At 40.1% G+C, this 26170-nt stretch overlaps 1 long non-coding RNA gene and 1 pseudogene across 2 annotated transcripts; both read right to left on the bottom strand.

Moving 5' to 3' along the window:
- Positions 1-402: 402 nt before the first annotated feature.
- LOC116251426 (uncharacterized) lies at positions 403-13252 on the bottom strand. 2 transcript variants are annotated; one of them, XR_007574837.1, is made up of 4 exons: positions 12926-13252; positions 7145-8051; positions 3042-3437; positions 403-2898 (listed from the first exon to the last, which is right to left on the bottom strand). It is a non-coding gene; the product is annotated as an uncharacterized LOC116251426 (long non-coding RNA). The 2 variants fall into 2 exon arrangements; XR_004171676.2 differs by having other exon boundaries at positions 403-3437.
- A 4936-nt stretch (positions 13253-18188) lies between these two features.
- LOC116246400 (sphingoid long-chain bases kinase 2, mitochondrial-like) overlaps positions 18189-26170 on the bottom strand; it is a 70512-nt pseudogene continuing 62530 nt past the window's right edge.

Here is a 26170-nt window from a genome sequence, read left to right as displayed (position 1 = left end):
GAAACTTGCATTGTCTTGTCAATTTGATAGATGCGCTTTTGCCAGAAATGCAAGAGCCTTTGTGTGCGTCCAAGTTCACCGATCTTTATTCGCTTTGTATGAAATTTCGTGCGTGTAAAATCAATGAATGTGATGAAAGGCATCTCATACCTCATCAAAATTGTGTCACATTAAATGGATGCATGAACTTGTGTCGTTTATATGATTGGATTCATTCATAGGGAGACGAGACTAGAAGCAAATTGAGGAGACCTTTTAGAGAAGAGAAGAGAAAAGTTTATAAAATAATTATAGGAAACTGATTTCTAGAGAGAAATTAAGTGAAGTTGGTTCAATTCCATCACATTCAATGGATTAGATTGAATCATACAGCAGTGAATGCCATGACCGCTATAGACATCAACCACCGGTGGAGATACCGTACAGAGGTGAAGTTAATCACCGCAAAAGATCAAGTATGGTGTGGCAGCTCGTTTCATATGACGTTCATTTCCCAAACCAAAGAAAACGGTTTCATTTTACGAATGAATGACTGAAGGAATTCTTGAACCAAATTTTCTATCTCATCCTTTATGATGAGCTGGTCCGAGACGAATCAAAGCGAAAACAACAGCTGTGCTTCTCCCGTGAATGCTGTGCAGTCAAACCTTACTTTATGTTGACAACACAAATGAAAGGAATTTACTTCCATTCTTCAGTCTCCAGTTTAAAGTACCGAGAGAAACAATCCAAAATCCTACTTGAACAAACTATTCAGATGACAGCAAGCAAGCACTGTCCTGAACAGGATATGTCAACTTAGCAATGAATAGGATGGACGGATTCTCCAAGTGCCAACATAGAATGAAGTTAGTTTGTTGGGGGAGGACTGTTTGCAATCAAAACAACAGCTGAATCTCGAAAAAGATGGTAGGAATTCAAATTGCCTTCATCCGAGTTATCACATTGGGTTTGAAAACCTTGGTTGTTACCCAATGCACATTTCAAGATAATTTCCTTTGATCCAAAATTGTGAAGTTAAAAACCTAACAATATTAGGTAGGTGAATCCAAACACCTAATTATTGGAAAGGCTTTGTGTCAGCCACCCCTAACAAGAGTCCCCCCTTCGAACTCCTAATCCCCGATTAGGGTTATCCATCGCCAGAGGGCCAAACTCTCAAGGTTAGTGGTGGTCCTTAGACCATATATAAGCACTACTAGAATTTTATACCCAATGCCTAAAAAACACTTTCTCCTCAACGTGTAAAGAAAAATGGTTGTTGTACGAGAAGAGCCTTCCATTGAGCCAGGAGATGCAGTCCAGGCCCCCACAGTGCATTGACTACTTGATTAACCTTGATTAACCCCCAACAGAACCAAAACATCTCTGCTTCTATCAAGTTGATTGCAGGTTCTTTTGCCCATCAGATTTGGGCTGTCGCTGGGGCTTTTCGCATGGGCTGTCCCAAGGCATCTGCCAAAACATGAACCCTCTCCCTCATAATGCCTCGTGTCTGAGGTGGTTACATACACATTGATTTAGATCTTGCAATTGCTTCCCCCTCCCCATTTCCTGGCAAGCAACCCCTGCTCCATTGAATGACTTCAATAGTTCTGTGTTGATGTTATGGTCACGGTGAGTAAAGATTGGAACCTGTGTTTGTTTACTGGCGACTTCCTCTGCACAACCTCTCAAAAGGACCAATGCATACTTGCTTGATGTTGTTAGCCTTTGAGAGGTATGCTTTGTTCATGGGTTCAAGAGATCAATTCATGCTCTTAAGAATGCCTTTGGTGGACAAGGGGCCTAGGAAGTGTCTTGCAATTTTTTTTTTGGTTTATTCTGTAGAAAACTAACGGGACAACAAAGCTGGAGGTAGGAACTGGAAGTCGGGCACTAGATGAATAGATGAATGGTTGAAGGTGCTTTCTCTCTCTCTCTCTGTCTCTCTTTTATGATACTCATTCGTGGGTTTAGGATGTGGGCAATTGTAGAGCCATGTTAAATTTTCAATCAACGTACATCGCCCTCCTACTCATCCTAATTCTTCAGGCACCTTAGTCACAGGAACAAGTTCAACAGTCTCCCAGGGGGATATAGAGAAAAAAACATACCCTACATAAAGACGCCTAAGGAGGTATTTCACTTAGCTGGATCTTTGGAGCTTTGGAGCTGAGCCTAACTGCCAGGGAATTTTAGTTTGCCAAAGGGTTTCCCTTTCTGTAGTGCATTTGGAAGAACCGAAAATTAGATGGTTTAAGTAGTTTCTCTCTTGACCAAGGTGGTAGCAGTCTATTGATGCTGTAATGGTTAGATTTGGCCCTTAGATTATAATATTGAACAACCACAATTGTAGGGGACGTACCTGATGAAATTCAACGAGGAAGAGGAAGAGCTGCCAGAGGAAGAGGAAGAGCTGCCACCGGAGTCATAGCCCAAAACTCGGAGGGCATGGCCATACAGCTCAGTCCCAATTTGCAGTAGCAAATAGCCATGAGGAATTTCACATTATGGCTGAAGCGGCACGTGGATGATCAACTGAGACATCCGGCTACCTTTCGGCTGGAATCGATCAACACTGCCCTGGTATGCTATGATACCAGTCTAATCGCCAATTAGGGTTCTCCCTTGCACTACTAGATCAGTCTCTTGGGGATCCCATCCAATTTTATACCCAATGCCAAACACTTTGACAATTAAACGCCCAGCAGCTTCTTTTGTCATAAGCAACACCAAAGAATTTCCGAAAAAGACTCCTAACTCTGTCCCGTTGAAAAGGCCAACCACAACTGTGGCTTAGCTGCCTGTACAAACCTCCAGCATAATTTGGGGATTCATAATGTATGCATGCTTGGATATTCATGATGTATGTATGCCTATTGGTTAAATTGGGCATTCCAAGGCATGTCCATAGTCCTGTGTCACAAGCATTCTTTACTAGGCACTCTGCTATAATACAGCAAAAAATAAAAAAGTCATGCTGGAGGTGCAACTGAACATCAAATCTATTATTTCAAAATAAAACCATGCTACTGATCCTGATATAATAAACCACTCACCTTCCATTCACAGGACGCCCTACAATCTGTCACCTGGTCGATGGACTTCTTCACGGGTTTCAACCATCAATGGATTTAGTCAACTAGGCAATGTGCATCCCAATGACCAGTAAGTCTCCCTTGCCACCGAGAAACAGCTTACTCACCCTTCCCAGGGACAAGCCTTCTGCCAAACTATTTACTGCAAGTTTGCAAGTTTATCAGCCATCACATTTTGCCCATGTTGCTACAGAGCACCATAAGTTGTAGAACACCACCATGCCCCTACTACTGCTCTCTTTCTTGTCCTTATCCTTTTACTCATTGGAGATCCAATTATTTAGACTTTGAACAAACCTTTACATCACATTCTAAGTGAAGATATAAAGGTAATTTGCTGGGCTGCATTAGGATCACCTGTGGGTCAGCATTATTAGTATTCGACTATGTGAAATCATGAAATCATTAAGTCTATTAGCACTGAAACTGAAGCTATTTGAGGGGGGAGCGTGTTTCAGATCTGCCAAAGCAGCAGACCAAACACGGTGTGGAAGTAGATGAATAGGATAAGCAACCTGCACCATATAAGAACAGCTTAGCTTATATTTGAACTTTGAAACCCAGTCTTCAAGGAACAATTGAGCAGAAATCATTGGTGAAAGGAAAGCGTGACATATAAGAACAGCTTAGCTTATATTTGAACTTTGAAAGCTCAGTCTTCAAGGAACAATTGAGCAGATATCATTGGTGAAAGGAAAGTGTGACATATGCATTGTGGATTAACCGAAAACCCAAATCTATTAACCTGAGGAAGAGCAGTACAACTATAATAGGGTTACTGAGTAATGCTTTTCAGAAAAGCACATAAAATGGCAAGGTATCCCTAATGCTCAAGGATTTTCTTGTGCCTTGTTGTCTAGATCCTAATCTCAACTCCGAAAATTTAATGGCCGGTGCAACTGCAAGAACCCATGCAGAACAAGGAAAGGATATCTGGAAACTGATAAAAGGCCAGTGGCAATCCACTTGAAAATACCTGTCTAATCACTCCTTCTTGCACTTTAAGCTAAGCCAAAAAAAGTTGGAATAAAAACACACCAAGAAAATGAAGAAATAATCCTACATTCATTAACTAAGTTGAACCCTATGCTTATTAACTACCAGATATAAAATCTCTCTCACCCACACTCACACAAAAACAAACGAAAAAGGAAAAACCAAATCAACAAAGCAGGCAATAGTACAAAGTGTACAAAGATTTCCACCAATGGCTACAAGGTTTTCTCCATGCCCCCCTGGCAATGTCGACAAAAATTTGGTGTGGTTTTTATGTTAAATCTCTTTAAAATGATATTCTTGATAAAAACCAGAGAAAACCATACACCAAATTTTAAATTTTCCAATAAGTGGCAAGTCCTTATCAAATATGGGGAACAAACAGATACTAAAACGGACTCAAAAATGCACAATTCTCTAGACGCCAAACATGTACGAAGATAGACCAAAAATGCAAGATTCTCTGGATGCATCCGCCCTTTAATTTCTTCAAAAGTTTCTTTTGATCACCAACTTGTAAACAAATGAATGAGACTTGGAAAAAAATGTAAGAGCTCTAAGGTAAACTGATAAACGCTTTAATTATAGAGTCTGTACTCTCTAAACTAATTGGACTATGGTAAACGGCAACTGAATATCAACAAATTTGAAAGACTGCTTTAAGTGTACATGACTCTGACTTAAGTTGTCTCATGCATACACTAGCAGAACTGAGATCACAAATTCAGGTAAAAGACAGACTAATTGATTACTAGAAACTTGTCAGGTTGCTGCAAGCAATCTAATTTCTGCACATATATGTAATTTTCTCATGAATTTATAGCAAAAATTCTTCATTTCAATATAAAATTGAGCCAGGAGATGCAGCCCAGGCCCCCACAGTGCATTGACTTCTTGACTGTGTTTGTTTTGCAGATCTTCTCAAGCAATGTGACCAGGGTAGCCCATCATAGTGCGGCCCGGCCCACTGGAATGAATATGCAATATGGCAAAATCTTTTCCCCTCTCTACAACTTCAACAGCCGCTTCCTGTAATTACCCTTTCTGGCACTAAGAACAACATCTTTGTTAAAAGGATATTTCTTAAATTTTCTGGCAATTTCAATCAATGTTAGCCTAACCTTGAAATTAACTTCAAAGTGCTCGTCAGACGAGTTTGCTGTGACTGGTTGGAAATGGGTCATCAACAAGGTGTGCCTCAGGAGATTAAGAAAGGTGCTCATCATTCTTGAAGGCTGAGCAATCTCTTCACTTATCTTTAAAGGTTTGGAAATGCCTGAATTGTGATATATGCCCCTCTACCTGCTTAGTACTCCGAGGAACATGTGATCCTACTATCACAGAGAATGCATCATTCATTTCTTTTCGGATTTATTATAGGCTTCCGTCTCGTTCCCCCTCCGACACCCCTCCGACAGATACAATGCTTGTAACCATTCGGTCACCTACATGCCCCCTCTCCAATTCTGCCTAGATCATTCTTAACTTTGTCTCCCTTTTATCAACAATGCCTATTTCCTGTTCAAGCTACCATGACAGCTGCAAAGAAAGATCTTAAGGTGCAACCCCCTAAAAGCTTAAAGCTTGGGGTATATTGATGCAACACTGCTAGCAAGGATGCGAATCTCCCTTCTTCTTTTTTCTCTACCCACAAGCATGTGACACTCTGAAGGAAAGGCAATCACAATTTCGCCTCCTTCCAAGAAAAAAGACTCCGCTTGCAACTCTCACCATTAACTTGCCAACATCAAGAGATGCTTCGGTAGGACTCCCACTCACTAGGCCGCATGCAGCCTTGCACCACTAGTTGGTCGGAGACAAGTGACCTTTCTAAACCCCATAGTGTGAACATCCCTCCTTTGGATTCTCTACAATTAACAAAGCATTCATCAACCAATCCTTCAAACCTATCCATGCCCCATAGGGAGTTTCTATAAGCAGACCTTTCTAAACCCCATAGTGTGAACATCCTCCTTTGGCTTCTCTATAATTGGCTTCTCTATAATTAACAAAGCATTCATCAACCAATCCTTCAAACCTATCCATGCCCGATACGGAGTTTCTATAAGCAGCGACTGCTTAGCATCCCTCAGGTGTAAGATGCCTCCCTCTTTCAACGGATGAAAAGAACCATCTATTGTGAAGACGCCTCCCTCTTACTCCTAAAAAATACCGGCGGCACAACCTCTCATAAGACTCCTAGACGAGGAAGAGGAAGAGCTGCCACCGGAGCCATAGCCCAAAACTCGCGAGGGCATGGCCATACAGCTATGAGGAATTTCATATTATGGCTGAAGGATCAACACTGCTCTGGTATGCTATGATACCAGTTGTTAGCCACTACCAGTTGTACCCACCGCTACCCACGCTCATCAGCCCTAATCCCCAATTAGGGTTCTCCCTCGCCAGACTCCCAATGTTTGTGGTGTCCTTGACCATATATATATATATATATATATATATATATATATATATATAAACTACTAGATCAGTCTCTTGGGGATCCCACACAATTTTATACCCAATGCCAAACACTTTGACAGTTAAACGAACTTCTGTATTTTGTCATAAGCAACATCAAAGAATTTCCGAAAAAGACTCCTAACTCTCTCCCGTTGAAAAGGCCAACAACAACTGTGGCTTAGCTGCAATCCAACAACAATGGCTTAGCTGCCTGTACTTCAATGTGAATTTCATCAGGTACGTCCCCTACAATTGTGGTTGTTCAATATTATAATCTAAGTTGAAGGGCCAAATCTAGACTGCTGTCACCTTGGTCAAGAGACAAACTACTTAAACCATCTAATTTTCGGTTCTTCCAAATGCACTACAGAAAGGGAAAATTCCCTGGCAGTTAGGGCTCATCTCCAGAGATCCAGCTAAGTAAAATACCTCCTTAGGCGTCTTCACATAGGGGTAGGGGTGCCCGAAGAATTAGGATGAGGAGGAGGGCGATGTACGTTGATTGAAAATTTAATATGTACGTTGATTGAAAATTTAACATGGCTCTACAATTGCCCACATCCTAAACCCAAGTATCATAAAAGAGAGAGAGAGAGAGAAAGCACCTTCAGCCATTCATCTAGTGCACCAATGTTCCAGACTTCCAGTTCCTACCTCCAGCTTCGTTGTCCCGTTCTTTTTCTACAGAATAAACCAAAAAAAAAAAAAGGACAATACCACACATGCATGTTGTATTCAAAATGACTGTTTTGCAAGACACTTCTGAGGCCCCTTGTCCACCAAAGGACTAATTCTGCTAGCATTCTTAAGAGCATGAATTGATGTCCTGAACCCATGAACAAAGCGTACCTCTCAAAGATGCGGCCAACAACATCAAGCAGGAATGCATTGGTCCTTTTTAGAATGGTAAAACAGTTCAAGCAATAAAACCTCCAGCATAATTTGGGGATTCATAATGTATGTGTGCCTATTGGTTAAATTGGGCATTCTAAGGCATGTCCATAGTCCTGTGTCACAAGAATTCTTTACTAGGCAGTCTGCTATAATACAGCAAAAAATAAAAAAGTCATGCTGGAGGTGCAAGTGAACATCAAATCTATTATTTCAAAATAAATCCATGCTACTGATCCTGATATAATAAACCACTCACCTTCCATTCACAGGCCGCCCTACAATCAGTCACCTGGTCCATGGACTTCTTCACAGGTTTCAACTATCAATGGATTGCGTCAACTAGGCAATGTGCATCCCAATGACCAGTGAGTCTCCCTTGCCACCGAGAAACAGCTTACTCGCCTTCCCAGGCACAAGCCTTCTGCCAAACTATTTACTGCAAGTTTATCAGCCATCACATTTTGCCCGTGTTGACCACCATGCCCCTACTACTGCTCTCCTTCTTGTCTTTTATCTTTTTACTCATTGGAGATCCAATTATTTAGTCTTTGACCGAACCTTTACATCACATTCTAAGTGAAGATATAAAGGTAATTTGCTGGGCTGCATTAGGATCACCTGTGGGTCAGCATTATTAGTATTCTACTCTGTGAAATCATGAAAGTGAAACTGAAGCTATTTGAGGGGGAGTGTGTTTCAGATCCGCCAAAGCAGCAGACCAAACACGTTGTGGAAGAGGATAAGCAACCTGCACCATATAAGAACAGCTTAGCTTATATTTGAAGTTTGAAAGCCCAGTTGTCTTCAAGGAACAATTGAGCAGATATCATTGGTGAAAGGAAAGTGTGACATATGCATTGTGGATTAACCAAAAACCCAAATCTATTAACCTGAGGAAGAGCGGTACAACTATGATAGGGTTACTGAGTAATGCTTTTCAGAAAAGCATGTAGAATTGCAAGGTATCCCTAATGCTCAAGGATTTTTTTGTGCCTTGTTGTCTAGATCCTAACCTCAACTCCGAAAATTTAATGGCCTGTGCAACTGCAAGAACCCATGCAGAACAAGGAAAGGATATCTGGAAAATGATAAAAGGCCAGTGACAATCCACTTGAAAATGCCTAACCTTGCAAGCTCGGCGTCACAATTTAATCTCTAGCTTTCAAGTCTGCAATACCACCTAACTGCCAAATACCTGTTCAACCAAGGTGGCCTTGGCTTAGGGTAAACATGTCAAATTCAGTTAGGGTGCAAAGTTTACTACTATACACTGAAGCTGCCTTGAAATTATTCTAGACGCCTCATCAACATATAGACCCACTGTAACGGCAGAACGATCATACTAATTCTAAGGAAAAAAGAACCGCCCATTATTCACTATCTACGCAAGTTCAGTAAATAACACATTATTCACAAACAGTGCTACCCTTCTTTTTCTCATTTACAGTAAGGTATGAAAAAAGTTCAGTTTTCTTTTTCAAGCAAGTAACTTTAGGATCCCAGCTTCGCAAGATCTTGTTCTTCCACAAACCATCACTGTTGAAACGCAATAAAATCAAGAAATAAACACTCAATTAAACCATCAAACACAAGTAGACTTCTACTCTATCCCTACTTGTCTAATCTCTCCTCCTTGCACTTTAAGCTCAATAATTCAACAACTCAAGCCAAAAAAGTTGGAATAAAAACACACCAAGAAAATGAAGAAATAATCCTACATTCACTAACTAAGTTGAACTCTATGCTTATTAACTACCAGATATAAAATCTCTCTCACCCACACGCACACAAAAACAAAAGAAAAAGGAAAAACCAAATCAACAAAGCAGGCAATAGTACAAAGTGTACAAAAATTTCCACTAATGGCTACAAGGTTAATGAGAAGGATTCCGCTTGAATACTAAACAATGTTGCAGATTCTACCTAAGAGGCAACAAAAGTAATTTTGGTATACTTTCTCCATGCCCTGGCAATGTCTACAAAAATTTGGTGTGGTTTTTATGTTAAATCTCTTTAAAATGATATTCTTCATAAAAACCAGAGAAAACCATACACCAAATTTTAAATTTTCCAATAAGTGGCAAGTCCGTATCAAATATGGGGAACAAACAGATACTAAAACGGACTCAAAAATGCACAATTCTCTAGACGCCAAACATGTACGAAGATAGACCAAAAATGCAAGATTCTCTGGATGCATCCGCCCTTTAATTTCTTCAAAAGTTTCTTTTGATCACCAACTTGGAAACAAATGAATGAGACTTGGAAAAAATGTAAGAGCTCTAAGATAAACTGATAAACGCTTTAATTATAGAGTCTGTACTCTCTAAACTAATTGGACTATGGTAAATGGCAACTGAATATCAACAAATTTGAAAGACTGCTTTAAGTGTACATGACTCTGACTTAAGTTGTCTCATGCATACACTAGCAGAACTGAGATCACAAATTCAGGTAAAAGACAGACTAATTGACTACTAGAAACTTGTCAGGTTGCTGCAAGCAATCTAATTTCTGCACATATATGTAATTTTCTCATGAATTTATAGCAAAAATTCTTCATTTCAATATAAATTTGCAACCACTGGGTCAAATCAGATTCCCTGCAATCAAATAAGCTAAACCCAAGGGATAACCGGTCTTGGGAAGCAAAACAAATCAATTGTCAAAGGTTGAAGTCACCTAATCATCCACAATTTTGGAAATAGAAGTTTACAACAACAACACTATCTCTGAGGAGATTTCTGGTGTTTTGGGTGTGGTTTTCAAGCTCTCAAATGTACAGGCATAGAGTTGGTTTCCTACCAAATTATGACAAGCCAATAAACAAAAAACGCAAACAAACAACTGTTTAACCATCTTTATGCAAGTCATTGCCCAGCTAACACTGCAAACACACGATAGGAAATTCATTACACTCGATATGAATGGAATAGGTTTGCCGCAGAAAACGACATCTTTCAAGAACAAAGAGGAGTTGAGAGTTCCTCACAGGTCCAAGAAGCTAGGAAACATAACAAAAGATGTCAAGTTTTTATTTTGAAACAACTCATTAATCATCGATTTAAAACATAAGCTTGAGTGCTCGTTGTGCAAATGATATGTCCTTCATTTACCCTCAATATTGTACAAGCAGTAGGATTCATTTCGCATCAATGTTGTTGAATCTCTAGAAAGGAAAATCTTTAAATTTTCAAAATATGAACATAAAAGAATCATCCTCAACATCTTAGAAAGTCAAAAAGAGGAATGGCTATTGACTCAAGACTCGTGCATCCATAAAAGACTGTCACATTCAATTCCTAGGAGTTCAGCCTTCATAACATTCATATCTTGGAAGCCACCTTTTTTTTTTCTTTTTTTTTTTTGCAATAGGCTTTTTGCCCCTTCGTTTATTTTTTTTTTGCTTTTGATTTTTTTCTTTAGGCCGACCTTCACCTTTGAGGGAATCCCTCACCACCCCAAAGGCTACTACGGAGCTCCACCACTTTAGTGGTTATGTGTAGTTTTTTCATGTATCCAACCAGTTTCACCTTGCGGGTTTTCAACATGTCAAAAGTTCATAAGTCTTCATCTTCGCGGTATAGACATAAATCACCTTTATGCCTACCCGGTACTCTCGATTACTGACCCAGAGGAACGACCACACAAGCCCCGAGCCCATCTCTCAACTCTCATTTTGCTATCTGCCAATATTTTAAAAGGCATTATGGCTTCTCTCCTAAGATATTTTCCTGATAAATCCTTGCAGACGCTTGATCACTTAAGTCAATAGCCTTTCATAGTCTTGACTTTCTCAGTTTCATTGAATTTTTCTTCACTGCTCATATCCAGGATCTTTGAAGATTTCCTCTTCTAATGATTGGCATCAAAAACTTGAAATTTTTTCCTTCTACTCGATGAGGTATTAAGAATAAGATGAAGGTATATCATTAGGTGAGAAAACACTTTTAAAATGTTTTTAGGTAAAATTAAAAATTTTCACTTTCAAAAAACTTCTTGACATCAAATGGTATATCACCTAGAAGTAGAAACTCTTGTCTGCCACTACGAGAGGAGTGTCTATGAAACCAGATGGATTTGTTGGGAAGAAGAATGAACTACATCAGCTCTCCTATAAAAGTAGGGCATTCTACACAAAATGTTGGTTTAAGGGTGAAAAGTTCTCATAAGTGTTAGGTCCTCAACTAATTGGAAGTTTCAAACAATTGGGTAAAGCACATTCTCTCCCTAAACAAACGACTAGGTTTGGATTGCACAAAAGTTTGGCCCACCGACAACTTGTAACTTCAATAATTTCACCAATAGTTGGTGAACACCACATTTATGAACCAACTAAAAAGTTGTATCCACAATCAGCAAATCCAAGCCCAAGCCAGAGCTCTAATACCACAAAAATTTGAGTCACAATAGTGACATGTAAACCTAAATTGAAACTCAATGAAAGGCACTAATGCCAAGTCACCAAGAAAATAAAGAATGAAAAATATAATTGGATCACAACAAAAGTTGTGGAAAAAGCTTCCTTACAATGGCAAACACAAGATCTACATATACACACATATGAAAGATCTAGCATAAGAGCAGTCTGCAAGCTTATCCTTGTCGAGTATTGAAGTGGTCTTCTCAGTAGCAGAAATACACTAACAGGAAGGTATTAGAAAACAGCAGTTACGACTCAGACCATACTGAAGTGAAGAATGTAACAGAAACTACTGTCGAGGTGATGTTTCAGAAGATGAGCATGTAAACATAGCCTGTCAGTCAGACCCCCTCATTTATATCACATAAAACAATGCAACACCACTTCTAATACAGAGACAAACTTCCAGCTACACTGCAGTATCACAGTTTGAAGACCGTGAGAACGCAAAACAGAACTTGAAACAAGAAAACGTATCAAGTGTGCTGCCAAGCTCCTAACCACACCTTCAATGTGAAAATTTCTCATAAAATTACTCAATTTCACCATAAAACAGCCTGCGTTTGCCATTTAGGAATCGTCCTTGTAACAGTGCTTGAAGCATGGAAAAACACGGCTTATCCCTCATGTCTGAGACACTGCCAAACCATGTTCTTCTGCCAAATTCTATTAAAACAAAACCTTGTGGGGTTCCATTCCTGGAACAAAGTGTAAGCCCGTAACGGTCGCCAGAAAAGGAAAAACAACATTCTCGGGTCAGAAAAAAATAAAAGCCCTTAAAAAACACGACCGTGCAAAAAAAAAAAAAAAGAACAAAGGAAATCAGGGAATCTCAACCTCGCGAAAAAAAAAAAAAAAAACCTGATGCCCATGGATTAAAATGATCAGCAACTAGAGGCAGGAAAAGAAGACCCTCAACTTCCAAGATGAGAGCGAGGAAAAGGTCGCTCAAATCTATCCAACCAGAACAAGGTAAGAAAGGAGAAACAGGACAAGGAAATAGCGAGACAGAAGACAATCAATCTAATTCATCGCAGGATAGAGAGAGAGGGGGGGGGGGGAGAGGAACCTGCAGTTGGTGAAAATCTCAAAGCTGTCGGTTGGTTGAGAAGACGATGGGAGGAACAAAAGCTTCGCAGAACACGGAGAACTCCAGTGCCTTCTTAACCAGTCCCTTTTGAAGCAGGCTTCCGGACGAGCTTTGAAGACCTTCACGGCAGCCGGCACACGGACCAGATGTTGCCAGACGAAAACTGTTTACCGCCAATGCCGTTCCGCTCACCCACGAAGCTGCAGGGCTAGAGGAGGGAGCTGCGATGAAGGAAGCTGCAAGGAGGAGGACGGCGGCTGCGGCAGAAGCCGATGCTCACCATGCCAGCCCTAACGGGCTTTTTCATCGAATAGGAAAGCTGATCCCAAATTTCTGGAAATATGATTACGGGAAAATCGTGCGACGGACATATTCTTCAACTCAGGTTTACTGGGCAGGAAAAAATAAATTCGATTTGTCCCAACGAACGTTTTGTTTATCTCACGTATAATGGGCAGGGATTTTTTGTTTTTTATTTCAATTTGAATTTTATTCGGTCGTTATGGGCTCCCCATCAAAATAATAAATAACTGTTCAATTTAAAAAACAATTAAAAGGTCTTTTTAAAAATAAGAAATGACATAAAACAGCTGTCAAAGAAACTTGTTTTAAGGTGAGTTATGATTCTCACATTACATTCAATGGGTTAAGTTTATATTTTCCTGTCCTGCTCTGGTCATGTTTAGCATTGGAATATGGAAATATTTTTTTAGATTAATCTAACATATATATATATATATATCATGTGATCTCACAAGTTGTTTGGAGGTATGGGTGTTGGGATGTGTACTCAACAATTTGATAACAGACTTTGTGATTGACACATTCTCCTAGGTTTGTACCGCTATTATGAACTTAAGTGTTGAAGTTGATCTAGAAGGCTATGTTTATTGGGCCAGACAAAAATCAGTGTTGCTAAGGTATGCATCTTGATGGCGCCTTGCGGTTCTATCTGTTCATAATATTCCATTTGCTTGTCATTCCTTTTTTATTTTTAGAAAGTTATAAAATTGCACACTATAATTAGCTTTACAATAAATAATTTTACAGTTGCTACATGGCTAAGTTTTTCTGTTTCCATTGGTTGTTCTTAACTGTGCAATAATGCATGGCCAGTTTTATACAATTATGAGCTGGACTCCTACCTAATTATGTAAATAAGGTACTGTACACCGCCCTATATGTCTCTTTGTTTTCAATTATTCTATGACATATGCAATTTTTGATGTCATTGTTGGGCTTGCCTTGCTGTCCAATATGAAGATCAGCTTTGGTTTTTGCCTTTCCTCCCTTTGATTTTCTTCTCCTTCTTTGCCCCATCGAGCCTTCTCAGGGGGTTGCCTAATCAAAATTTCAAACGTGCATTGTCTTGTCAATTTGATAGATGCGCTTTTGCTAGAAATGCAAGAGCCTTTGTGTGTATCCAAGTTTATTGATGTTTATTCGTTTTGTTTAAAATTTCGCGCTTGTAAAATCAATGAATGTGATGAAAGGCATCTCATACCTCATCAAAGTTGTGTCACAATATAGTTTAATGTCGTTTATATGATTGGATTCATTCATAGGGGGATATAAGACTAGAAGCAAAATTAGGGAGACCTTTTAGAGAAGAGAAGAGAAGCGAATAACAGAAAATTGATCGCTAGAGAGAGATTAAGTGAAGTTGGTTCAATTCCATCGCACTCAATGGATTAGAATGAATCAGATTTACCATTTCTGACCTTTGATCAAATATTCATATCCGTTTTTAATCACAATGACCATGTTCAAGTCGATCACCACTATAGATTTACAACGGTGAAAGACGTCACCGGTACAGTTTCGACGCAAACCATATCAGCAGTGAACCCATCACCGCTATAACTTGTGCCAAATAGCGGCGGCACAAATCACCGGTCGAGATCCCGTACAGAGGTGAATTCAATCACCGCAAAAGACCAATTCCGATGGATCTCCTTACAGCGGTGCCTCTAATCACCGGTAGCAGCAGTTGACAGAAGGAAGCCTACGTTCAATAACATATTTACTATAAAATTATATGAGATTATTTTCTGTCACAATAACTGTTAAATCATACCCAACCGCGAAAAGATATGAGACACGGTTTGCCATGAGCTGCCATAAAATCCAAAATCCCACTTGAACAAACTCATCGCATCAACTTAGCAATGCGTAGGAACCTTTGTTGGGGGGAGGACTGACTGGTGGCAATCAAAACAACAGCCGAATCTCAAAAAAGATGCCTGGAGTTCAAATTGCCTTCATCAGCGTTGGGGTTTAAACCCTTCATTGTCACCCGTAATTTCCTTTGATCCAAAATTTTCAAGTTAAATACCTAACAAAATGTGATTATACAGCTGAGCTCAATTTTCTTAAAGAAATATATTTTTAAGGAAAATTCTTTTGGCTCACCTTTTGGTTTATAAATTAAATAAAATCAGTTTTTGTAATAAAATCTATGAAAAGATTCTGATTAAAATAAAACGCTTCCAAGAAAGAAATTTTTTTCCACGCATTAAAATTTTCAGTTATTTGAGGCAAAATATAGCATATATACAATAATTAAATTTTTGTGGTACGTTTTGCCTTAAGTTGCTAGTTAAAGGCCAAAAAGGCTTTCCCTTCATCTTATTCCACGGCTGTAACGAGGTCTGGGCATGACATTAATGCACTGTCAGCTTGGTGTGGCAACTCGTTTCATATGACTCAAAATAGTAACAAAACGAAAATGCTTTTCTCTATCTAATTGGACTTCGGTGGCCCATACTGGGCTTCAACAAGTAGTGCTCCTTGAAGAAGTTTCCACTTTAACTGATGAACTGAGAAAGCTTTTGCGTCTTTATACCTGAAATGTGGATCCAACTGCTTCCCGAACCAAAGAAAACGGTTTCATTTACGACTGAATGAATTCTTGAACGAAGCTTTCTATCTCATCCTTGCAGTCTGGGGATATTGGGTTTAAGGACTGGTGGAAAGAGGAATCAAAGAGAAAATAACAGCTGTGCACTCAAACTTTACTTTTTGTTGACAACACAAATGAAAGGAATTTACTTCCGTCCTTCAGTCTCCAAGTTAAAGTACCGAGAGAAACAATCTAAAATCCTACTCTAAAAATTTTCTTGTCAAAATCATCACTTCAGATAACAGCAAGCAAGCACTGTCCTGAGCAGGATATGTCAACTTAGCAATGAATAGAATGCACGGATTCTCCGCCAACATAGAATGAAGTTAGTTTGTTGGGGGAAGTCGTTTGCAATCAAAACGACAGCTGAATCTCGAAAAAGATGGTTGGAATTCAAATTGCCTTCATCCGAGTTATCACATTGGGGTTGGTTGTTACCCAATGCACATTTCAAGATAATTTCCTTTGATCCAAAATTGTCAAGTTAAAAACCTAACAATATTAGGTAGGTGAATCCAAACACCTAATTATTGGAAAGGCTTTGTGTCAGCCACCCCTAACAAGAGTCCCCCCTTCGAACCCCTAATCCCCGATTAGGGTTATCCATGGCCAGAGGGCCAGACCCTCAATGTTAGTGGTGGTCCTTAGACCATATATAAGCACTACTAGATCAGTCTCTTGGGGATCCTATCCAATTTTATACCCAATGCCTAAAAACCACTTTCTCCTCAACGTGTAATGAAAAATGGTTGTTGTACGAGAAGAGCCTTCCATTGAGCCAGGAGATGCAGTCCAGGCCCCCACAGTGACCAGGGTAGCCCATCATAAGCAATGTGACCAGGGTAGCCCATCATAGTGCGGCCCGGCCCACTGGAATGAATATGCAATATGGCAAAATCTTTTCCCCTCTCTACAACTTCAACAGCCGCTCCCTAATTGTGTAATTACCCTTTCTGGCACTAAGAACAACATCTTTGTTAAAAGGATATTTCTTAAATTTTCTGGCAATTTCAATCAATGTTAGCCTAACCTTGAAATTAACTTCAAAGTGCTCGTCAGACGAGTTTGCTGTGACTGGTTGGAAATGGGTCATCAACAAGGTGTGCCTCAGGAGATTAAGAAAGGTGCTCATCATTCTTGAAGGCTGAGCAATCTCTTCACTTATCTTTAAAGGTTTGGAAATGCCTGAATTGTGATGTATGCCCCTCTACCTGCTTAGTACTCCGAGGAACATGTGATCCTACTATCACAGAGAATGCATCATTCATTTCTTTTTGGATTTACTATAGGCTTCCGTCTCGTTCCCCCTCCGACAAATACAATGCTTGTAACCATTCGGTCACCTACATGCCCCCTCTCCAATTCTGCCTGGATCATTCTTAACTTTGTCTCCCTTTTATCAACAATGCCTATTGCCTGTTCAAGCTACCATGACAGTTGCAAAGATCTTAAGGTGCAACCCCCCCTAAAAGCTTAAAGCTTGGGGTATATTGTTGCAACACTGCTAGCAGGAATGTGACTCTACCGTCTTTTTTTTTCTCTACCCACAAGCATGTTTTAAAAAATTGATACCCAATGGTAGCATCTTTAGAGAGTTCAGCCTGCCTCATTGGAACTACTTTGTCTCGCATAGTTCCAGCTATAGCTATGGTAAGATGGACTCTAACAAGCTGTTGATTACCCATCTTCTCCAAACTTGCTGCTCCGTTCCTGCCCTCAATGACATTGAGTCCCCTAGTTTTTGCAGGTTGTACTAACTCGATTGCATAGTTGCAAGCCATCTAACTGGAGCTCTCTGTACACCGATCCACTTTGCTTGTTCTTGCTCATCTAATAGTCGACCCACCACCCCTCTCTGTATGCCTACAACGAGTAGTGCACCGATCCACTTTGCTTGTTCTTGCTCATCTAATAGTCCACCCACCACCCTTTTTTTAAACTCACTTGTAGACACTCTGAATGGAAAGGCAATCACAATTTCGCCTCCTTCCAAGAAAAAAGACTCGGCTTGCAACTCTCACCATTAACTTGCCAACATCAAGAGATGCTTCGGTAGGACTCCCACTCACTAGGCCGCCTGCAGCCTTGCACCACTAGTTGGTTGGAGACAAGTGACCTTTCTAAACCCCATAGTGTGAACATCCCTCCTTTGGCTTCTCTACAATTAACAAAGCATTCATCAACCAATCCTTCAAACCTATCCATGCCCCATAGGGAGTTTCTATAAGCAGACCTTTCTAAACCCCATAGTGTGAACATCCTCCTTTGGCTTCTCTACAATTAACAAAGCATTCATCAACCAATCCTTCAAACCTATCCATGCCCGATAGGGAGTTTCTATTATAAGCAGCGACTGTAATCCTTTGCATCCCTCAGGTGTAAGATGCCTCCCTCTTTCAACGGATGAAAATAAAGAAAAAGGTTTCCACTGTGAGGTTCCGCATGTGGGGTTATTTTCATACTGCCACCAAAGGATTTTGGATTCCCTATGCATAGGGCTGTTACTTTAGGAACTAATTCCCATTCACCAGCATCAATCTACAGTGCACAAAAATACAATTATACAACGTAATGTACATAAATAACTGAGACTACAGACTACGTGAGTATTATCAGACATGTTACCAACCCTTATCCTCAGATCACGGTTTTTGTGCCCAATGAAACCTCTCATAGCAACAAAAACATAACATAGATTGCCAAATTTTTTTTACATGGAAGCATAATAGCCGGCCTTTGCACTTCTGTGTGCTTTCACAAAAAAATCATGAAGCCATCATTAGAAATTGTGCAAGTTCCAGCAAACTCAATCAATGAAACGTACAAGTGAACATCTGCAACATTCAAGAAGTAATGTTGTTTGGAACCTAGTTGACTAGTCACACCAACATCTGTGTATTTCTTCAGTCCTGCAAGCATTTCAATGTTCAGTTCATTGCATTAAAATCACAAAGAACTAGACAGCAAAACTGATTGTTAAGAACTTAAGAAATCAAATGCAACTCAAGCATAATATAAATGGCAAGTAAATTGGAGGTTTGAGGTTTGCTTTAAGCCTAAAAGCAGCAATGCAATCAATAGCTTGATTAGGGTCGTTCTTCCTGACAAAATTAAACAGACATTATGAGGGCATATAACCTAACATATAAGTTCTAACTATATCAGAAAATGGCAAACTGACCAACCAAAAGTTCTTGCAAAATCAGATCCAGTTCCTAGTGGAATCAACTGAAAAGAAAGTAGTTCCCATCATTAGTATGATCATGTTTCTTATCCCTTATCCCTTATAGAACTATAAACATAACTCAGAGGCACATAACCCATATTGAATGCATATTACAAGAAATACAGGCAGAAATTTATTTAGATTATGAGCAACAAATAGAACATAGTATTGCATACCCCAAGGGCAGTTTTGCATTTATCACCTTGGCCTTTGCACGGACAGGCTTTCCATCCCAAAAGAAGCCATTCACAACCTGAAAGAACTACCAAGTATTAATCCAACTTGAAATATAATAACAGATAAAACCTCTTGCTATTAATAAATTCTAAAGAAAATGCTTTGAATATTTTCCATGCTGAAGCAATTTTTCCTCCACAAAATTGAACACAAGGCCTTATCTCAATCCATGGCACAGATTAAGCGTTATCAGTAGTCCTCCATTATAGGTAAAGTTACACTGAATCTATATTTAATAGTTGAGAGATGCCACAGTTGCATTTCTTCCTCACAGTCTTCAAAATTCATACGACCACCTTCCAGATTTAGAGTTTCTGGACGCAGTTCCAAGTTTGTGAATCAAAGAAAATACAGCAAAAAATAGGCTACTACCGTAAGGTCTGTACCTCGTTTAAAGTACCATCACCACCAACAGCTATTACAGCATCCATTCCCTCTTTGATCGCCTGCCAATATCCAAATGTTATCACCTGAACTACATCACTTTATTCATGACAGGTGCTTAAAGAAGAAACGACGCGAAGGAACAAAGGAACCGCTAGTCCCTAAACTTCCATGAAACAGTTCTTATAAAAGACATGGCAAGGAAGCGTCTGATAAAGTAAAGACGCACCAGTCCCGCCATCACCAACAATGACCAGTTTGAAGTTTGGATAATCAACTTGCTCTGGTTCGGCAAAGCCTGGGAAAAAAACATAACGCAAAGTATTATGGATCAATTAAACAAAAAAAAAAGTCAAATAAAATGAGTTGACCAGCATCGAAATAGTTTGGAGGCAAACATCCATGGCACAGAAATACAACCACCACCAATAAGGGGAAGGAATACAGAGCAGAGGACAAGGAAAAGCAAAAACAGAATAAAGGCAGAATCACCATCAGAAACCAAAAGAAACAACAGAAACCAAGAAGATGCACAACGATATCAATCACCAACAACAGGGAAAACAGGATCACGTCATTATCAATAACCAAAAGCACACAGAGCGAAACATGAAGAAGACCCAAGAGAAAAAAAAAACACTTAGAATCAGATGATCACATAGAAACTCTTAAAACTTGATGATCACATAGAAACTCTTAAAACTTGATGGAAGGCACGTTCCTTCATCAAGATTCTTAAGCAGTTCCCCGGTTTCACGGGACTGTCTCTCCCACTTATTGTACAGGGTTCATTGACATTTTTTGTGCTCACAATGAGATGTTCACACATAACCTCCTAAAACTGACCATTATGCCAATGCATCAAGTTGGTCATTCATTGGTTGTGTCAATCAGTTAACCATTTATTTTGATTGCATCCAATTGACATTTTTAACTTGATTGAGGGGACGTTGCTTCATCAAGAACTTTGAGCGGTACCCAGGTCACACATGGATCATCGCATCTTTTGCACTCATAATGAGATGTTCACACAACCTGATAAATTGACCAACCTGATAAATTGACCATTATACTGGTGCATCAAGTTTGCAAAGAAAGTAGATATGCAGCACAAGAACCGATTGAGGAACTCAACGCTGTGATCTTTCCAGTGTCTTCGTGAAGGATGAGTTCTATCAGAAAATAGCAGAGAGCCCTGTAGCGAGCCTCAGTGAGTGCATAAGCAGAAACATGGTCGGGTTCTTCAGCCAAAAAACCATGCTCTGTTACACAAGAGATGTCATAAACACCAATCATTTCCAAGATCCCAAGGAATGGCATATCTTGCTTCGACTGTCAATTCGTTCGTCCATTGTCAAAAGATCTTCATGGCTCAAAATAAAAATAGTATTTTCATCTAGACAAAATGGGAAAAAGAAAAGTCTCATGTTCACATTTAATTGAATGCAGCAAGAGGAGTCATAGACGCAATACCCGTTCCTCGAAGAGCCAGCCGACCAAGTGTGTAGTTGCAAGCATAAATTGGTTTCTAAGTTAAAAGGTTAAAGTATCTTGCTGTCTTTGTTGATAGTCAGTTTTCAGTTTTCAAGCCTTTCAACCGGAATGAAAATGATAACGCATCTCGGAAAAAGAGTGGAGATCATTACAGGAAATGTTTGCAAACGAAACTAAACTTGTTCACCTTCATGATTGACGAGCTCGAGCTCCCTTCATGATTGACGAGCTCGAGCTCAGGGCAGAATCAAAAATTTTTTTAGGGGCGAGCCAAACCATCCAGATCTTTGAGTCAGAGAAGGAGGAAGCGACGTTGGGTGGGGCTGGCAAAATAGGGTAGGGCCAACACATGCGGAGGGTCGGGCCAAAATAATTTTTTTTTTTATTTTTCAAATATAAATTTTTTTCCCCCATGCGCCACCCAGGCTGTGGCCCAGGCAGGCCCCCCTCTCTCCGCCCCTGGACGCGCTTAATTTTTCCTAAAAGGCAAACCAGTTTCGTGGTAAAGTGGTAAAAAAAGAAAACATGGAAAAAGAATTGAACAATAGATCTTTTTTTACCATGGAAGAAATTTTTGGAATAAGGTGGAAGGCAACTTTTTTTCCACCCGTGTGTTTGGTAATTCCATAAAATATACAAGGGAAAATTTATTGGATAAAATTTCAAATCACCTCTAAAAAACAAACAATTTACACCTATCTCTCTCTCTCTCTCTCTCTCTCTCTCTATATATATATATATATATATATATATATATATATATATATATATATATATATATATATATATATGTTACGCCTGCCCATGCTGCTGCTAGAAATCACGTTAGCGCCTTAGTCTCAAGATCAATGGAGAAGATAGGCAATAGGCTGGTGCGATATAGATTCATAAATATAGCCACCAAACATTATTGTACACAAGGATTTTCACACAAAAGAACTGACAACAAATAACCAAGAATAGAGCAACTGCTCTTTTTATACACTTGCCAATCAACTGACAGCCGCCATTTGAAAAAGATTACATACAAATCATAGCTTGAAAACTTTACAAAGAATGACAGTCGATTAAATCTCAAACTTTGTTGCATATATGTTTGTCCTATACAGATGCTATCGATCTAATAGATGCATGTTTCCAAAAACAATAGCTATCGATCTAATAGATGCATGTTTCCAAAAACAATAGGCATTCCCAAATATGACAAAAAGTGGAAAATGAAAGAGAATGATACCTCTCAGAGCCAGCGACATCACAGATTTGAGCCTTCACTCTCTTGGAGTACCCAGTCTTGGCCTTGGCCTTGGAGAGGTTGAACTCGTCCCTGACGAATCAAAAGATGATTCTGATTTTCCGGTGGACCATTGCTGGATCTCCCGTGAACCTTGATTTGCTGCTTCATTCAGATGACTCGACCCTCACCTTCATTGCAGATTCGATCGGATGGCAGAAACCAGAATCTCCATTGATAGGAAAAACATGATCTCCATTGCTGCTGCGATAGGAAAAGCAAGCTTAGATGAAAAACAAAAATCGACAATCCTAAGGGCCCGTTTGATTGCAGAGATAAAACGAAAAGAGAGGGGGAAAACTGTACGGCAGATGAAATTTCACACGCCCGTACTCACGGCTTATCAAACGGGGTGAACTTTCACCAGTTTCTCGTTAAAGCGGACGGGTGAAAGTTCACCTGCTCAAAAGTCCGACCTGTGAGGTCGGACTTTTGAGCGGGCGAAGTTTCACCCGCTCAACGGCACGTCGCTTTTGGTTCTCCCGCGTCAAAGCCCCTGCCGCGAGGTTCGTGGTGCCAAAACTCTACCGCCGAGATATCGCCTGAGGAAACAAAGGAGTGAGCGCCGGAACTCACTACCGGATTTTGCAGACGACGTTTTCTTCACTGCCTGATTGTCGGTGCAGCCCTTCCCTGCCACAGAGAGGGCTAGATGCAAGGATCAGTGATCAGACAAGCTGGACGGACGGCGAGCCGTTGAAGCCCATCTTCCCCTCTGCCCTACGACTTTCCCCTCTGCCCTCCCGTCATCCACGCTCCCTTATGCTGTTGCTGGTTTCCCCACCCGTTGAAGCCCATCTTCCCCTCTTTGCTGGTTTCCCCTTCTGTTGAAGCCCATCTTCCCCTCTTTGCTGGTTTCCCCAACCGTGGATGCCATCTTCCCCTTTATTGCTGCTTTCCCCTCCCATCGACACCCTCTTCCCTCTCTTCTCCTCAGGTTCTCGTTCCTCTCCTCTCGCAGTTCTATCGCTCTCTCCATCCTATCTATTAGGGTTTAGGGTTTAGGGTTTAGGGTTTAGGGTTTAGGGTTTAGGGTTTAGGGTTTAGGGTTTAGGGTTTAGGGTTTAGGGTTTAGGGTTTAGGGTTTAGGGTTTAGGGTTAGGGTTTAGGGTTTAGGGTTTAGGGTTTAGGGTTTAGGGTTTAGGGCAGTTTTGCATTTATCTCCTTGGCCTTTGCACGGACAGGCTTTCCATCCCAAAAGAAGCCATTCACAACCTGAAAGAACTACCAAGTATTAATCCAACTTGAAATATAATAACAGATAAAACCTCTTGCTATTAATAAATTCTAAAGAAAATGCTTTGAATATTTTCCATGCTGAAGCAATTTTTCCTCCACAAAATTGAACACAAGGCCTTATCTCAATCCATGGCACAGATTAAGCGTTATCAGTAGTCCTCCATTATAGGTAAAGTTACACTGAATCTATATTTAATAGTTGAGAGATGCCACAGTTGCATTTCTTCCTCACAGTCTTCAAAATTCATACGACCACCTTCCAGATTTAGAGTTTCTGGACGCAGTTCCAAGTTTGTGAATCAAAGAAAATACAGCAAAAAATAGGCTACTACCGTAAGGTCTGTACCTCGTTTAAAGTACCATCACCACCAACAGCTATTACAGCATCCATTCCCTCTTTGATCGCCTGCCAATATCCAAATGTTATCACCTGAACTACATCACTTTATTCATGACAGGTGCTTAAAGAAGAAACGACGCGAAGGAACAAAGGAACCGCTAGTCCCTAAACTTCCATGAAACAGTTCTTATAAAAGACATGGCAAGGAAGCGTCTGATAAAGTAAAGACGCACCAGTCCCGCCATCACCAACAATGACCAGTTTGAAGTTTGGATAATCAACTTGCTCTGGTTCGGCAAAGCCTGGGAAAAAAACATAACGCAAAGTATTATGGATCAATTAAACAAAAAAAAAAGTCAAATAAAATGAGTTGACCAGCATCGAAATAGTTTGGAGGCAAACATCCATGGCACAGAAATACAACCACCACCAATAAGGGGAAGGAATACAGAGCAGAGGACAAGGAAAAGCAAAAACAGAATAAAGGCAGAATCACCATCAGAAACCAAAAGAAACAACAGAAACCAAGAAGATGCACAACGATATCAATCACCAACAACAGGGAAAACAGGATCACGTCATTATCAATAACCAAAAGCACACAGAGCGAAACATGAAGAAGACCCAAGAGAAAAAAAAAACACTTAGAATCAGATGATCACATAGAAACTCTTAAAACTTGATGATCACATAGAAACTCTTAAAACTTGATGGAAGGCACGTTCCTTCATCAAGATTCTTAAGCAGTTCCCCGGTTTCACGGGACTGTCTCTCCCACTTATTGTACAGGGTTCATTGACATTTTTTGTGCTCACAATGAGATGTTCACACATAACCTCCTAAAACTGACCATTATGCCAATGCATCAAGTTGGTCATTCATTGGTTGTGTCAATCAGTTAACCATTTATTTTGATTGCATCCAATTGACATTTTTAACTTGATTGAGGGGACGTTGCTTCATCAAGAACTTTGAGCGGTACCCAGGTCACACATGGATCATCGCATCTTTTGCACTCATAATGAGATGTTCACACAACCTGATAAATTGACCAACCTGATAAATTGACCATTATACTGGTGCATCAAGTTTGCAAAGAAAGTAGATATGCAGCACAAGAACCGATTGAGGAACTCAACGCTGTGATCTTTCCAGTGTCTTCGTGAAGGATGAGTTCTATCAGAAAATAGCAGAGAGCCCTGTAGCGAGCCTCAGTGAGTGCATAAGCAGAAACATGGTCGGGTTCTTCAGCCAAAAAACCATGCTCTGTTACACAAGAGATGTCATAAACACCAATCATTTCCAAGATCCCAAGGAATGGCATATCTTGCTTCGACTGTCAATTCGTTCGTCCATTGTCAAAAGATCTTCATGGCTCAAAATAAAAATAGTATTTTCATCTAGACAAAATGGGAAAAAGAAAAGTCTCATGTTCACATTTAATTGAATGCAGCAAGAGGAGTCATAGACGCAATACCCGTTCCTCGAAGAGCCAGCCGACCAAGTGTGTAGTTGCAAGCATAAATTGGTTTCTAAGTTAAAAGGTTAAAGTATCTTGCTGTCTTTGTTGATAGTCAGTTTTCAGTTTTCAAGCCTTTCAACCGGAATGAAAATGATAACGCATCTCGGAAAAAGAGTGGAGATCATTACAGGAAATGTTTGCAAACGAAACTAAACTTGTTCACCTTCATGATTGACGAGCTCGAGCTCCCTTCATGATTGACGAGCTCGAGCTCAGGGCAGAATCAAAAATTTTTTTAGGGGCGAGCCAAACCATCCAGATCTTTGAGTCAGAGAAGGAGGAAGCGACGTTGGGTGGGGCTGGCAAAATAGGGTAGGGCCAACACATGCGGAGGGTCGGGCCAAAATAATTTTTTTTTTTATTTTTCAAATATAAATTTTTTTCCCCCATGCGCCACCCAGGCTGTGGCCCAGGCAGGCCCCCCTCTCTCCGCCCCTGGACGCGCTTAATTTTTCCTAAAAGGCAAACCAGTTTCGTGGTAAAGTGGTAAAAAAAGAAAACATGGAAAAAGAATTGAACAATAGATCTTTTTTTACCATGGAAGAAATTTTTGGAATAAGGTGGAAGGCAACTTTTTTTCCACCCGTGT

Source organism: Nymphaea colorata, chromosome 1 (genome assembly GCF_008831285.2).
Source record: "Nymphaea colorata isolate Beijing-Zhang1983 chromosome 1, ASM883128v2, whole genome shotgun sequence".
NCBI lineage: Eukaryota > Viridiplantae > Streptophyta > Magnoliopsida > Nymphaeales > Nymphaeaceae > Nymphaea > Nymphaea colorata.
Note: the sequence above shows the minus strand (reverse complement) of the source record. Positions and strands in the feature narration are given on the sequence as shown.